Source organism: Tursiops truncatus, chromosome X (genome assembly GCF_011762595.2).
Source record: "Tursiops truncatus isolate mTurTru1 chromosome X, mTurTru1.mat.Y, whole genome shotgun sequence".
Classification (NCBI taxonomy): domain Eukaryota; kingdom Metazoa; phylum Chordata; class Mammalia; order Artiodactyla; family Delphinidae; genus Tursiops; species Tursiops truncatus.
In genome coordinates this window covers 58,636,957-58,649,526 of record NC_047055.1, presented here as the reverse complement: position 1 = coordinate 58,649,526, position 12,570 = coordinate 58,636,957, and positions in this window count along the sequence as shown.

Here is a 12,570-nt window from a genome sequence, read left to right as displayed (position 1 = left end):
TTTGTTTTCTATATCTGTTAGTCTGTTTCTGTTTTGCATATACATTAATTGGTATTATATTTTAGATTTCACATATAAGTGATATCATACAGCATTTGTCTTGACTTATTTCACTCAGCATACTATACTGTAGGTCCATCCACGTTGCTGCAAATGGCAGAATTTTATTCTTTTTCATGGATGAGTAATATTCCATCATATACATATATATGCATATACATATATATGTATACAATGGATGGGTGCCTTCCATACCTTTGCTACTGTAAAATAGTTCTGCTATGAACATTGGGGCGCATGTATCTTTTCTAATTAGTGTCTGGATATGTACTCAAGACTGGAATTGCTGGCTAAAATGGTAGTTCTATTTTCAGTTTTTTGAGACCCTTCCATACTATTTTCCACAGTCGCTGCACCAATTTACATTGCCGCCAACAGTGTACAAGGGTTCCCTTTTCTCCACATCCTCTCCAACATTTGTAATTTGTGGACATTTTGATGATAGCCCTTCTGACAGATGTGAGGTGATATCTTATTGTTGCTTTGATTTCCATTTTCTAAAAATTAGCAATGTTGAACATCTTTTCATGTGCCTGCTGTCATCTATATGTTCTTCCTTAGAAAAACGTCTATTCAGGTCTTCGGGCCATTTTTTTCACTGGGTTTATTTTTTGGATGATAAGTTATATGAGCTGTTTGTATATTTTGGATATTAACCCCTTATTAGTCTCATCATTTGCAAATATTTTCTCCCATTCTGTAGGTAGAGTTTTCATTTTGTCAGTGGTTTCCTTTGCCATGCAAAAGCTTTTAAGTTTAACTAGGTTCCATTCATTTATTTTTGCTTTCATTTCTTTTTTCTTAGGAGACTGATCCAAGAAAATATTGCTGCAATTTATATCAAAGTGTGCTCTGCCTATGTTTTCTTTTAGGAGTTTTATGGTATCTGTTCTTACATTTAGGTCTTTAAACCATTTTGAGTTTATTTTTGTATATGGTGTAATGGACTGTTTTAATCTCATTGTTTTATGTGTGGCTGCCCAGTTTTCCCAGCACCACTTGATGAAGAGACTGTCTTTTCTCCATTGTATATTCTTGACTACTTTAACATAGATGAATTGACCATGAGGGCATGGGTTTATTTCTGGGATCTCTATTCTATAACATTGATATATGTGCCTGTTTTTGTGCCGATACCACACTGCCTTTTTTTTTTTTACTAAATTTATTTATTTTTTATTTATTTAAACATCTTTATTAGAGTATAATTGCTTTACAATGGTGTGTGTTAGTTTCTGCTTTATAACAAAGTGAATCAGTTATACATATACATATGTTCCCATATCTCTTCACTCTTGCATCTCCCTCCCTCCCACCCTTCTTATCCCACCACTCTAGGTGGTCACAAACCACGTACCTGACCTCCCTGTGCTATGCGGCTGCTTCCAACTAGCTATCTATTTTACGTTTGGTAGTGTATATATGTCCATGCCACTCTCTCACTTTGTCACAGCTTATCCTTCCCCCTCCTCATGTCAATTCTCTAGTAGGTCTATGTGTTTATTCCCATCTTATCCCTAGGTTCTTCATGACCTTTTTTTATTTTTTTTAGATTCCATATATATGTGTTAGAATACTGTATATGTCTTTCTCTTTCAGACTTACTTCACTCTGTATGAGAGACGCTAGGTCCATCCACTTCACTACAAATAACTCAATTTCATTTCCTTTTATGGCTGAGTAATATTCCATTGTATATATGTGCCACATCTTCTTTATCCATTCATCCGATGATGGACACTTAGGTTGCTTCCATGTACTGGCTAATTTAAATAGAGCTGCAATGAACATTTTGGTACATAACTTTTTGAATTATGGTTTTCTCAGGGTATATGCGCAGTAGTGGGATTGCTGCGTCATATGGTAGTACTATTTTTAGTTTTTTTTAAGGAAACTCCATAATGTTCTCCATAGTGCCTCTATCAATTTACATTCCCACCAACAGTGCAAGAGTGTTCCCTTTTCTCCACACCCACTCCAGCATTTATTGTTTCTAGATTTTTTGATGATGGCCATTCTGACTGATGTGAGATAATATCTCATTGTAGTTTTGATTTGTATTTCTCTAATGATTAATGATGTTGAGCATTCTTTCATGTGTTTGTTGGCAATCTGTAAATCTTCTTTGGAGAAATGTCTATTTAGGTCTTCTGCCCATATTTGGAATGGGTTGCTTGTTTTTCTGTTATTCAGCTGCATGTGCTGCTTATAAATCTTGGAGATTAATCCTTTGTCAGTTTATTCACTTGCAAATATTTTCTCCCATTCTGAGGGTTGTCTTTTGGTCTTTTTTATGGTTTCCTTTGCTGTGCAAAAGATGTTAAGTTTCATTAGGTCCCATTTGTTTATTTTTGTTTTTATTTCCATTTCTCTAGGAGGTGGGTCAAAAAGGATCTTGCTGTGATTTATGTCATAGAGTGTTCTGCCTATGTTTTCCTCTTAGAGTTTGATATTGTCTGCCCTTATATTTAGGTCTTTAATACATTTTCAGTTTACTTTTGTGTATGGTGTTAGGGAGTGTAATAATTTTATACTTTTTACATGTACCTTTCCAGTTTTCCTAGCACCATTTATTGCAGAGGCTGTCTTTTCTTCCCTGTATATTCTTGCCTCTTGTATCAAAGATACGGTGGCCATATGTTGGTGGGTTTATTCCTGGGCTTTCTATTCTGTTCCATTGACTATGTTTCTGTTTTTGTGCCAGTACCATACTGTTTTGATTACTGTTCTTTTGTAGTATAGTCTGAAGTCAGGGAGCCTGATTCCTCTAGCTCCATTTTTCGTTCTCAAGATTGATTTGGCTATTTGGGGTCTTTTGTGTTTCTGTACAAATTTTGAAGTTTTTTGTTCTACTTTTGTGAAAAATGCCAGTGGTAGTTTGATAGGGATTACATTGGATCTGTAGATTGCTTTGGGTAGGAGGGTCATTTTCACCATGTTGATTCTTCCAATCCAAGAACATGGTATATCTCTCCATCTATTTGTGTCATCTTTAATTTGTTTCATCAGTGTCTTATAATTTTCTGCATACAGGTCTTTTGTCTCCTTAGGTAGGTTTATTCTTAGATAGTTTATTCTTTTTGTTTCAACAGTAAATGTGAGGGTTTCTCAATTTCACTTTCAGATTTTTCATCATTAGTGTATAGGAATGCCTGATATTTCTGTGCATTAATTTTGTTTCCTGCTACTTTACCAAATTCATTGATTAGCTGTAGTAGTTTTTTGGTAACATCTTTAGGATTCTTTATGTATACTATCATGTTGTCTGCAAACAGTGACAACTTACTTCTTGTTTTCCAATTTGGATTCCTTTTATTTCTCTTTCTTCTCTGATTGCTCTGGCTAAGACTTCTGAAACTATGTTGAATAATAGTGGTTGAATAATAGTGGTGAGAGTGGGCAACTTTGTCTTGTTTCTGGTCTTAGTGGAAATGCTTTCAAGTTTTCACTGTTTGAGGACGATGTTGGCTGCATAAAGATGGCCTTTATTATGTTGAAGAAAGTTCCCTGTATGCCTACATTCTGCAATATTTTTATCATAAATAGGTGATGAATTGTTTCGAAAGCTTTCTCTGCATCTCTTCAGATGATAATATGGTTTTTCTCCTTCAGTTTGTTAATATGGCATATCATGTTGATTGATTTGCATATATTGAAGAATCCTTCCATTCCTAGAATAAACCCCACTTGATCATCGTTTATGATCCTTTTAGTGTGCTGTTGGATTCTGTTTGCTAGTATTTTGTTGAGGATTTTTGCATCTATGTTCATCAGTGATATTGGCCTATAGTTTTCTTTCTTTGTGACACCTTTGTCTGGTTTTGGTATCACGGTATGTTAGCCTCGTAGAATGATTTGGGGCCCTCTGCTATAGTTTGGAAGTGTTTGAGAAGGATAGATGTTAGCTCTTCTCTAAATGCTTGATACAATTCTCCTGTGAAGTTATCTGGTCCTGGGCTATTGTTTGTTGGAAAATTTGTAATCACCATTTCAATTTCAGTGGTTCTGATTGGTCTGTTCATATTTTCTATTTCTTCCTGGTTCAGTCATTGCAGGTTGTGCATTTCTAAGAATTTGTCCATTTCTTCCAGTTTGTCCATTTTATTGGCATAGAGTTACTTGTAGTTATCTCTCATTACCCTTTGTATTTCTGCAGTGTCAGTTGTTACTTCTCCTTTTTCATTTCTAATTCTATTGATTTGAGTCTTCTCCCTTTTTTCTTGATGACTCTGGCTAATGGTTTATCAATTTTGTTTATCTTCTCAAAGAACCAGCTTTTAGTTTTATTGATCTTTGCTATCGTTTCCTTCATTTCTTTTTCATTTATTTCTGATCTGATCTTTATGTCTTTCTTTCTGCTAACTTTGGAGTTTTTTTTATTTCTTCTTTCTCTAATTGCTTTAGGTGTAAGTTTAGGTTGTTTATTTGAGATGTTTCCTGTTTCTTAATGTAGAATTGTATTGCTATAAACTTCCCTTTAGAACTGCTTTTGCTGTATCCCATAGGTTTTGGGTCGTAGTGACTCCATTGTCATTTGTTTCTAGGTATTGTTTGGTTTCCTCTTTGATTTCTTCAGTGATCAGTTGGTTATCAAGTAGTGATTGTTTAACCTCCATGTGTTTGTATTTTTTCAAGATCTTTTCCTGTAATTGATATCTAGTCTCATTATGTTGTATTCAGAAAAGATACTTGATAGGATTTCAATTTTCTTACATTTCGCAAGGCTTGATTTGTTACACAAGATAAGATGTATCCTGGAGAATGTTCCATTAGCACTTGAGAAATTCTGTATTCTGTCGATTTTGGATGGAATGTACTATAAATTTCAATTAAGTCTATCTTACTTAATGTATCATTTAAAGCTTGTGTTTCCTTCTTTATTTTCATTTTGGATGATCTGTCCATTGGTAAAAGTGGGGTGTTAAATTCCCCTAGTATGATTGTGTTACTGGCAATTTCCTCTTTTATGGCTTTTTGTATTTGCCTTATGTATTGAGGTGCTCCTATATTTGGTGCATAAATATTTACAATTGTTATATCTTTTTCTTGGATTGATCCCTTGATCATTATGTAGTGTCCTTCTTTTTCTCTTGTAATAGTCTTTATTTTAAAGTCTATTTTGTCTGATATGAGTATTGCTAATCCAGCTTTCTTTTGATTTCCATTTGCATGGCATATCTTTTTCCATCCCCTCACTTTCAGTCTGTATGTGTCCCTAGGTCTGAAGTCGGTCTCCTGTAGACAGCATATATATGGGTCTTGTTTTTGTACCCATTCAGTCAGTCTGTGTCTTTTAGTGGGAACATTTAATCCATTTACATTTAAGGTAATTATCGATATGTATGTTCCTATTTCCATTTTCTTAATTGTTTTGGGTTTGTTTTTGTAGGTCTTTTCCTTCTCTTGTGTTTCTTTTCTAGAGAAGTTCCTTTAGCATTTATTGTAAAGCTGGTTTGTTGGTGCTGAACTCTTGTAGCTTTTGCTTTTCTGTAAAGATTAAAATTTCTCCATCAAATCTGAATTAGATCCTTGCTGGGTAGAGTAATCTTGGTTACAGGTTTTTCTCCTTCATCACTTTCAGTATGTCCTGCCACTCCCTTCTGGCTTGCAGGGTTTCTGCTGAGAGATCAGCTGTTAACCTTATGTGGATTCCCTTGTGTGTTATTTGTTGTCTTTCCCTTGCTGCTTTTAATATGTTTTCTTTGCATTTATTTTTTGATAAGTTTGATTAATATGTGTATTGGTGTATTTCTCCTTGGATATATCCTGAATGGGACTCTCTGTTCTTCCTGCACTTGAATAACTATTTCCTTTATGATATTAGGGAAATTTTCAACTATAATCACTTCAAATATTTTCTAAGTCACTTTCTTTTTCTCTTCTTTTTCTGGGACCCATATAATTCGAATGTTGGTGCATTTAATGTTGTCCAAGAGGTATCTGAGACTGTTCTCAGTTCTTTTCATTCTTTTTTCTTTATTCTGCTCTGCAGTGGTTATTTCCACTATTTTATCTTCCAGGTCACTTATCCGTTCTTCTGCCTCAGTTATTCTGCTGTTGATCCTTTCTACAGTATTTTTAATTTCATTTATTGTGTTTTTCATCATTGCTTCTTTCCTCCTTAGCTCTTCTCGGTCCTTGTTAAATGTTCCTTGCATTTTGTCTATTCTATTTCCTAGATTTTGGATCATCTTTACTATCATTATTCTGAATCCTTTTGCAGGTAGACTGCCTATTTCCTCTTCATTTGTTAGGTTTGGTGTGTTTTAATCTTGCTCCTTCATCTGCTGTGTGTTTTTCTGTCTTCTTATTTTGCTAATCTTACTGTGTTTGGGGTCTCCTTTTTGCAGGCTGCAGTTTTGTAGTTCCCATTGTTTTTCGTTTCTCTCTCCAGTGGCTAAGGTTGGTTCAGTGGGTTGTGTAGGCTTCCTGGTGGAGAGGACTAGTGCCTGTGTTCTGGTGGATGAGGCTGGATCTTGTCTTTCTGGTGGGCATATCCACGTCTCGTGCTGTGTTTTGGGGTGTATGTGGCCTTGTTATGATTCTAGGCAGCCTCTCTGCTAATGGGTGGCGTTGTGTTCCTGTCTTGCTAGTTGTTTGGCATAGGATGTCCAGCACTATAGCTGTCGTTGAGTGAAGTTGTTGAGTGAAGCCAGGTCTTGGTGTTGAGATGTAGATCTCTGGGAGATTTTCACCTTTTGATATTATGTGGAGCTGGGAGGTCTCTTGTGGATCTATGTCCTGAAGTTGGGTCTCCCACCTCAGAGGCAGAGCACTGCCCCCTGGCTGGAGCACTAAGAGCCTTTCATCCACATGTCTCAGAATAAAAAGGAGAAAAAATAGAAAGAAAGAGGAAAAAATAAAGTTATTAAAATAAAAAATAAGAAAAAAAATTTAAAGTTAAAAAAAAAAAACGGACAGACAGAACCCTAGGACAAATGGTGAAAGCAAAGCTATACAGACAAAATCTCACACAGAAGCATACACATACATGCTCACAAAAATAGGAAAGAGAGAAAAATAATATATCTTGTTCCCAGTGTCCACCTCCTCAATTTGGGTTAACTAGTTGTCTATTCAGGTATTCCACAGTTTCCGGGTACATCATGTTGATTGTGGAGATTTAATCCGCTGCTCCTGAGGCTGCTGGGAGGGATTTCCCTTTCTCTTCTTTGTTCGCATAGCTCCCAGGTTTCAGCTTTGGATTTGTCACGGCCTCTCTGTGTAGGTCGCCTGAGAGCATCTGTTCTTCGCTCAGACAGAACAGGGTTAATGGAGCAGCTGATTCAGGTGCTCTGGTTCACTCACGCCTGGGGTAGGGAGGGGTACCAACGTGTGTCAAGCCTGCGGCACAGAGGCCAGCCTAACGCAGCAGCCTGATGTGCACTGTGTGTTCTCCTGGGGAAGTTGTCCCTGGATCATGGCACCCTGGCAGTGGCAGGCTGCACAGGATCCCAGGAGGGGATGTGTGGAGAGTGACCTGTACTTGCACACAGGCTACTGGGTCGCAACATCATCAGCCTTAGCGTCTCATGCCTGTCTCTGTGGTCTGTGCTGATAGCCACGGCTCACGCCTGTCTCTGTAGCTCCTTTAAGCAGCGCTCTTTATCCCCTTTCCTCGCACACCAGGAAACAAAGACTGACCAAAACCTCTCTTGCCTCTTTGGCAGGTCCAGACTTTTTCCCGGACTCCCTACCGGCTAGCCGTGGTGCACTAACCCCTTCAGGCTGTGTTCACACTGCCAACCCCAGTCCTCTCCCTGCCATCCGACTGAAGCTTGAGCCTCAGCTCCCAGCCCCCACTCGCCCTGGTGGGTGAGCAGACAAGCCTCTCAGGCTGGTGAGTGCTGGTCGGCACTGATCCTCTGTGTGGGAATCTCTCTGCTTTGCCCTTCACACCCCTCTTGCTGCCCTCTCCTCCATGGCTCCGAAGCTTCCCCCCTCGGCCACCTGTAGTCTCCACCCTTGAAGGGGCTTCCTAGTGTGTGTAAACCTTTCCTCCTTCACAGATCCCTCCCACTGGTGCAGGTCCAGTCCCTATTCTTTTTTCTCTGTTTTTTCTTTTCCCCTACCCAGGTATATGTGGAATTTCTTGCCTTTTGGGAGGTCTGAGGCCTTCTGCCAGCGTTCAGTGGGTGTTTTATAGGAACAGTTCCACGTGCAGATGTATTTCTGATGTACCTGTGTGGAGGAAGGTGATCTCTGTGTCTTACTCTTCCGCCATCTTCCTCAACTCCCTCCACACTACTTTGATGATTGTAGTTTGTAATATTGTCTGACGTCTAAGAGGTTTATACCTCCAGATTTGTTCTTTTTATCAAGATTGCTTTGGCAGTTGTGGTCTTTTGTGGTTCCATATGAATTTTAGGATATTCGTCCTAGTTCTGTGAAAAATGTCATGGATATTTTGATAGAAATTGCATTAAATCTTTAGATTGTTTTTGGTTGTATCACAATTTTAACAATATTAATTCTTCCAATCCAAGAATAGGAGATATATTTCCATTTCTTTGTGTCATCTTCAATTTCCTTCATCAATATTTTATATTTTTCAGAGTACAGATCTTTCACCTTTTTAGTTAAGTTTATTCTTAGGTATTTTATTCTTTTTGATCCAACATTAAATGGGATTTTCTTCATGCTTTCTCTTTCTAATATTTCATTATTTGTGTATAGAAATGCAACAGGTTTCTGTATATGAATCTTGTGTCTTGCAATCTTGCTGAATTCATTTATTAGTTCCAATATTTTGGAATGGAGACTTTAGGGTTCTCTATATAACATATCATGTCATCTGCAAACCATGAGATTTTTACCACTTCCCTTCTAATTTAGATAGTGTATTATTTTTCTTGTCTGATTTCTGTGGCTAAGCCTTCCACTACTATGGAAGTGGCGAGAATGGGCATCCTTGTGTTTTCCTGAATTTAGAGGGAAGGCTTTGAGTATTATGTTGGTTGTTTGTTTGTCATAAATGGTATTTATTATGTTGAAATACATTCCCTCTATACTCACTTTGATGAGAGCTTTTATTATGAATGGATGTTGAATTTTATCAACTTCTATTTCTGTGTCTATTGAGATGATCTTGTGATTTTCGTCCTTACTTTTGTCATTTTGATTTATCACATTATTGATTTGTGACTGTTGAACTGTCCTTGTGATCTTACAATAATTCCAACTTGATTATAGCATATGATCCATTAATACATTCTTGGATTCATTCTTGGATTCTAATATTTTATTGAGGATACATTCCTCAATAAAAGGATACATCCACTAATACATTCTTGGATTCTAATATTTTATTGAGGATTTTTGCATTTGTATTCGTCAAAGATGTAAATGGCATGTAAATTTCTTTCTCTTTTTTTTGTAGTGTCTTTGTCTGGTTTGGTATCAAGGTAATGGTGGCCTTGTAGAATGAATTTTTTAGTGTTCCCTCCTCTTCAGTTTTTTTGGAATAGTTTGAGAAGGATAGGTGTTAGTGATTCCTTATATGTTTGGTAGAATTCCCCTGTTAAGCTGTATGGCCCTGGACTTTTGTATGCTGGTTGTTTTCTTATTAGAATTTCAATTTCAGTTCTAGTGATCAATCTCTTTAAATTCACTGTTTCTTCTTGACTCAGTGTTGGCAGGCTGTGTTTCTAGAAATTTGTCCATTTCTTCTAGATTGTCTAATTTGTTAGCATATAACTTTTCATAGTATTCTCTTATGATTTTTTTTTGTATCTCTCTTTTATCAATTATTATTTCTACTCTTTCATTTCATGTTTTGTTAATTTGGGTCCTCTCTATTTTTCTTGGTGACACTAAGTGTTTATTTCCTTTGTTTACCTTTTCAAAAAGCCAGCTCCATGTTTCACTGATCTTTTAAAATTTTGTTGATATCTATTTTATTTATTTCTTCTCGGATCTTTATTATTTCATTCCTTTTGCTTACTTGAATTTTGTTTATTATTCTTTGTCTAATTCTTTTAGGTAGTATGTTAGTGGTTTATTTGAGATTTTTCTTGTTTCTTGAGGAAGGCCTGTTTCACTATAAACTTCCCTCCTGGGACTGCTTTTGATGTATCCCATAGAGTTTGGGAAGGTTTGTTTCCAATTTCATTTATTTTGAGGTATTTTCTAATTTCCCATTTGATTTCATCATTACCAAATGGTTTTTTGTAGTATGTTGTTTAGTCTCCACGTGTTTGTCCTTTTCCTGTTTATTTTCTATAATTGATTTCTAGTTTCATATTCTTGAAAATGATGTGCAGTCTACTGTTTCTGGATATAATGTGCTGTAGATAATAAGTCCAGTTGGTGTGTTGTGTCATTTAAGAACACTGTTGCCGGAGTCCAGGAAAAAGTCTGGACCTGCTGAAGAGGCAAGATACTTTTCTTTCCACATTGTTTCCTGGTGCGCAAGGAGAGGGGATTAAGAGCACTGCTTAAAGGAGCTGCAGAGACAGGTGAGAGCCTCGGATAACACTGCAGACCACAGAGGTGGGCATGAAACACTAAGGCTGCTGCTGCTGCCAACGAAAACCCTGTGTGCGAGCACAGGTCACTGTCCACAACTCCCTTGCAGGGATTCTGTGAAGCCCGCCGCTACCAGGGTCCCGGGAACCAGGGACAACTTCCCCGGGAGAACGCATGGCATGCCTCAGGCTGGTGCAACCTCATGCTGGCCTCTGCAGCTGCAGGCTCGCCCCACACTCTGTACCCCTCCCTCCCCCCAGCCTGAGTGAGCCAGAGCCCCAGAATCAGTGGCTCCTTTAACCCCATCCTGTCTGAGCGAAGAAGAGACAACCTACGGTGAACTAAATGGAGAGATGGGGCCAAATCCAAAGCTGAAACCTGGAAGGTGTGTGAACAAGGAAGAGAAAGGGAAATCTCTCCAAGCAGCCTCAGGAGCAGTGGATTAAATCAACACAATCAACTTGATGTACCCTGCATCTGTGGAATATCTGAATAGACAATGAATCATCCCAAATTGAGGAGGTGGATTTTGAGGGCAGGATTTATGATTTCTGCCCGTTTTCCTCTTTCTGTGAGTGTGTATGTGTATGCTTCTGTGTGAGATTTTGTCTGTATAGCTTTGCTTTCAACATTTGTCCTAGGTTTCTATCTCTCCATTTATTTGTTTGATGTTTTTCTTACTTTTTAAAAAAAAATTTTTCTTAATAATTATTTATTTATTTTAATAACTTTATTTTATTTTACCTTACTTTATTTTATTTTATTTTATCCTCTTTCTTTCTTTCTACTTTTTCTCCCTTTTATTGTGAGCCATGTCGATGAAAGTATCTTGGCGCTGCAGCCAGCAGTCAATGTTGTGCCTCTGAGATGGGAGAGCCAACTCTTGTGGACACTGGTCCACAAGAGGCCTCCCAGCTCCATGTAATTTCAAATGGCAAAAATCTCCCAGATATCTCCATCTCAACACCAACACCCAGCTTCACTCAATGACCAGCAAGCCACAGTGCTGTACACCCTATGCCAAACAACTAGCAAGAGAGGAATACAACACCACCCATTAGCAGAGAGGCTGCCTAAAATCATAATTCCACAACCACCCCAAAACACACCAACAGACGTGGACCTGCGTACCAGAAAGACAAGATCCAGCCTCATCCACCAGAACACAGGCACTAGTCACCTCCACCAGGAAGCCTACAAAACCCATTGGACCAACTTTAGCCACTGGGGACAGACACCAGAAACAACGGGAACTACGAACATGCAGCTGGCAAAAAGGAGACCCAAACACACTAAGATAAGTAAAATGAGAAGACAGAAAAACACACAGCAGATGAAGGAACAAGATAAAAACCAAAGAGACCTAACAAATGAAGAAGAAATAGGCCGTCTACCTGAAAAAGTATTCAGAATAATGATAGTAAAGATGATCCAAAATCTTGGAAATAGAATAGAGAAAATTCAAGAAACATTTAACAAGGACCTAGAAGAACTAAAGATGAAAGAAGCAATGATGAACAACACAATAAATGAAATTTAAAATTCTCTCCAAAGGATCAATAGCAGAATACCTGAGGCAGAAAACGGATAAGTACCTGGAAGATAAAATAGTGGAAATAACTACTGCAGAGCAGAATAAAAAAAAAGAATGAAAAGAAGTAAGGACAGTCTCAGAGACCTCTGGGACATTAAACGCAAACACATTCGAACTATAGGGGTTCCAGAAGAAGAAGAGAAAAAGAAAGGGACTAAGAAAATATTTGAAGAGATTACAGTTGAAAACTTCTCTAATATGTGAAAGGAAATAGTTAATCAAGTCCAGGAAGCACAGAGTCCCATACAGGATAAATCCAAGGAGAAACACGCCAAGACACATATTAATCAAACTGTCAAAAATTAAATACAAAGAAAACATATTAAAAGCAGCAAGGGAAAAATAACACACAAGGGAACCCTGCAACATTAACAGCTGATCTTTCAGCAGAAATTCTGCAAACCAGAAGGGACTGGCAGTACATATTTAATGTGATGAAGGAGAAAATA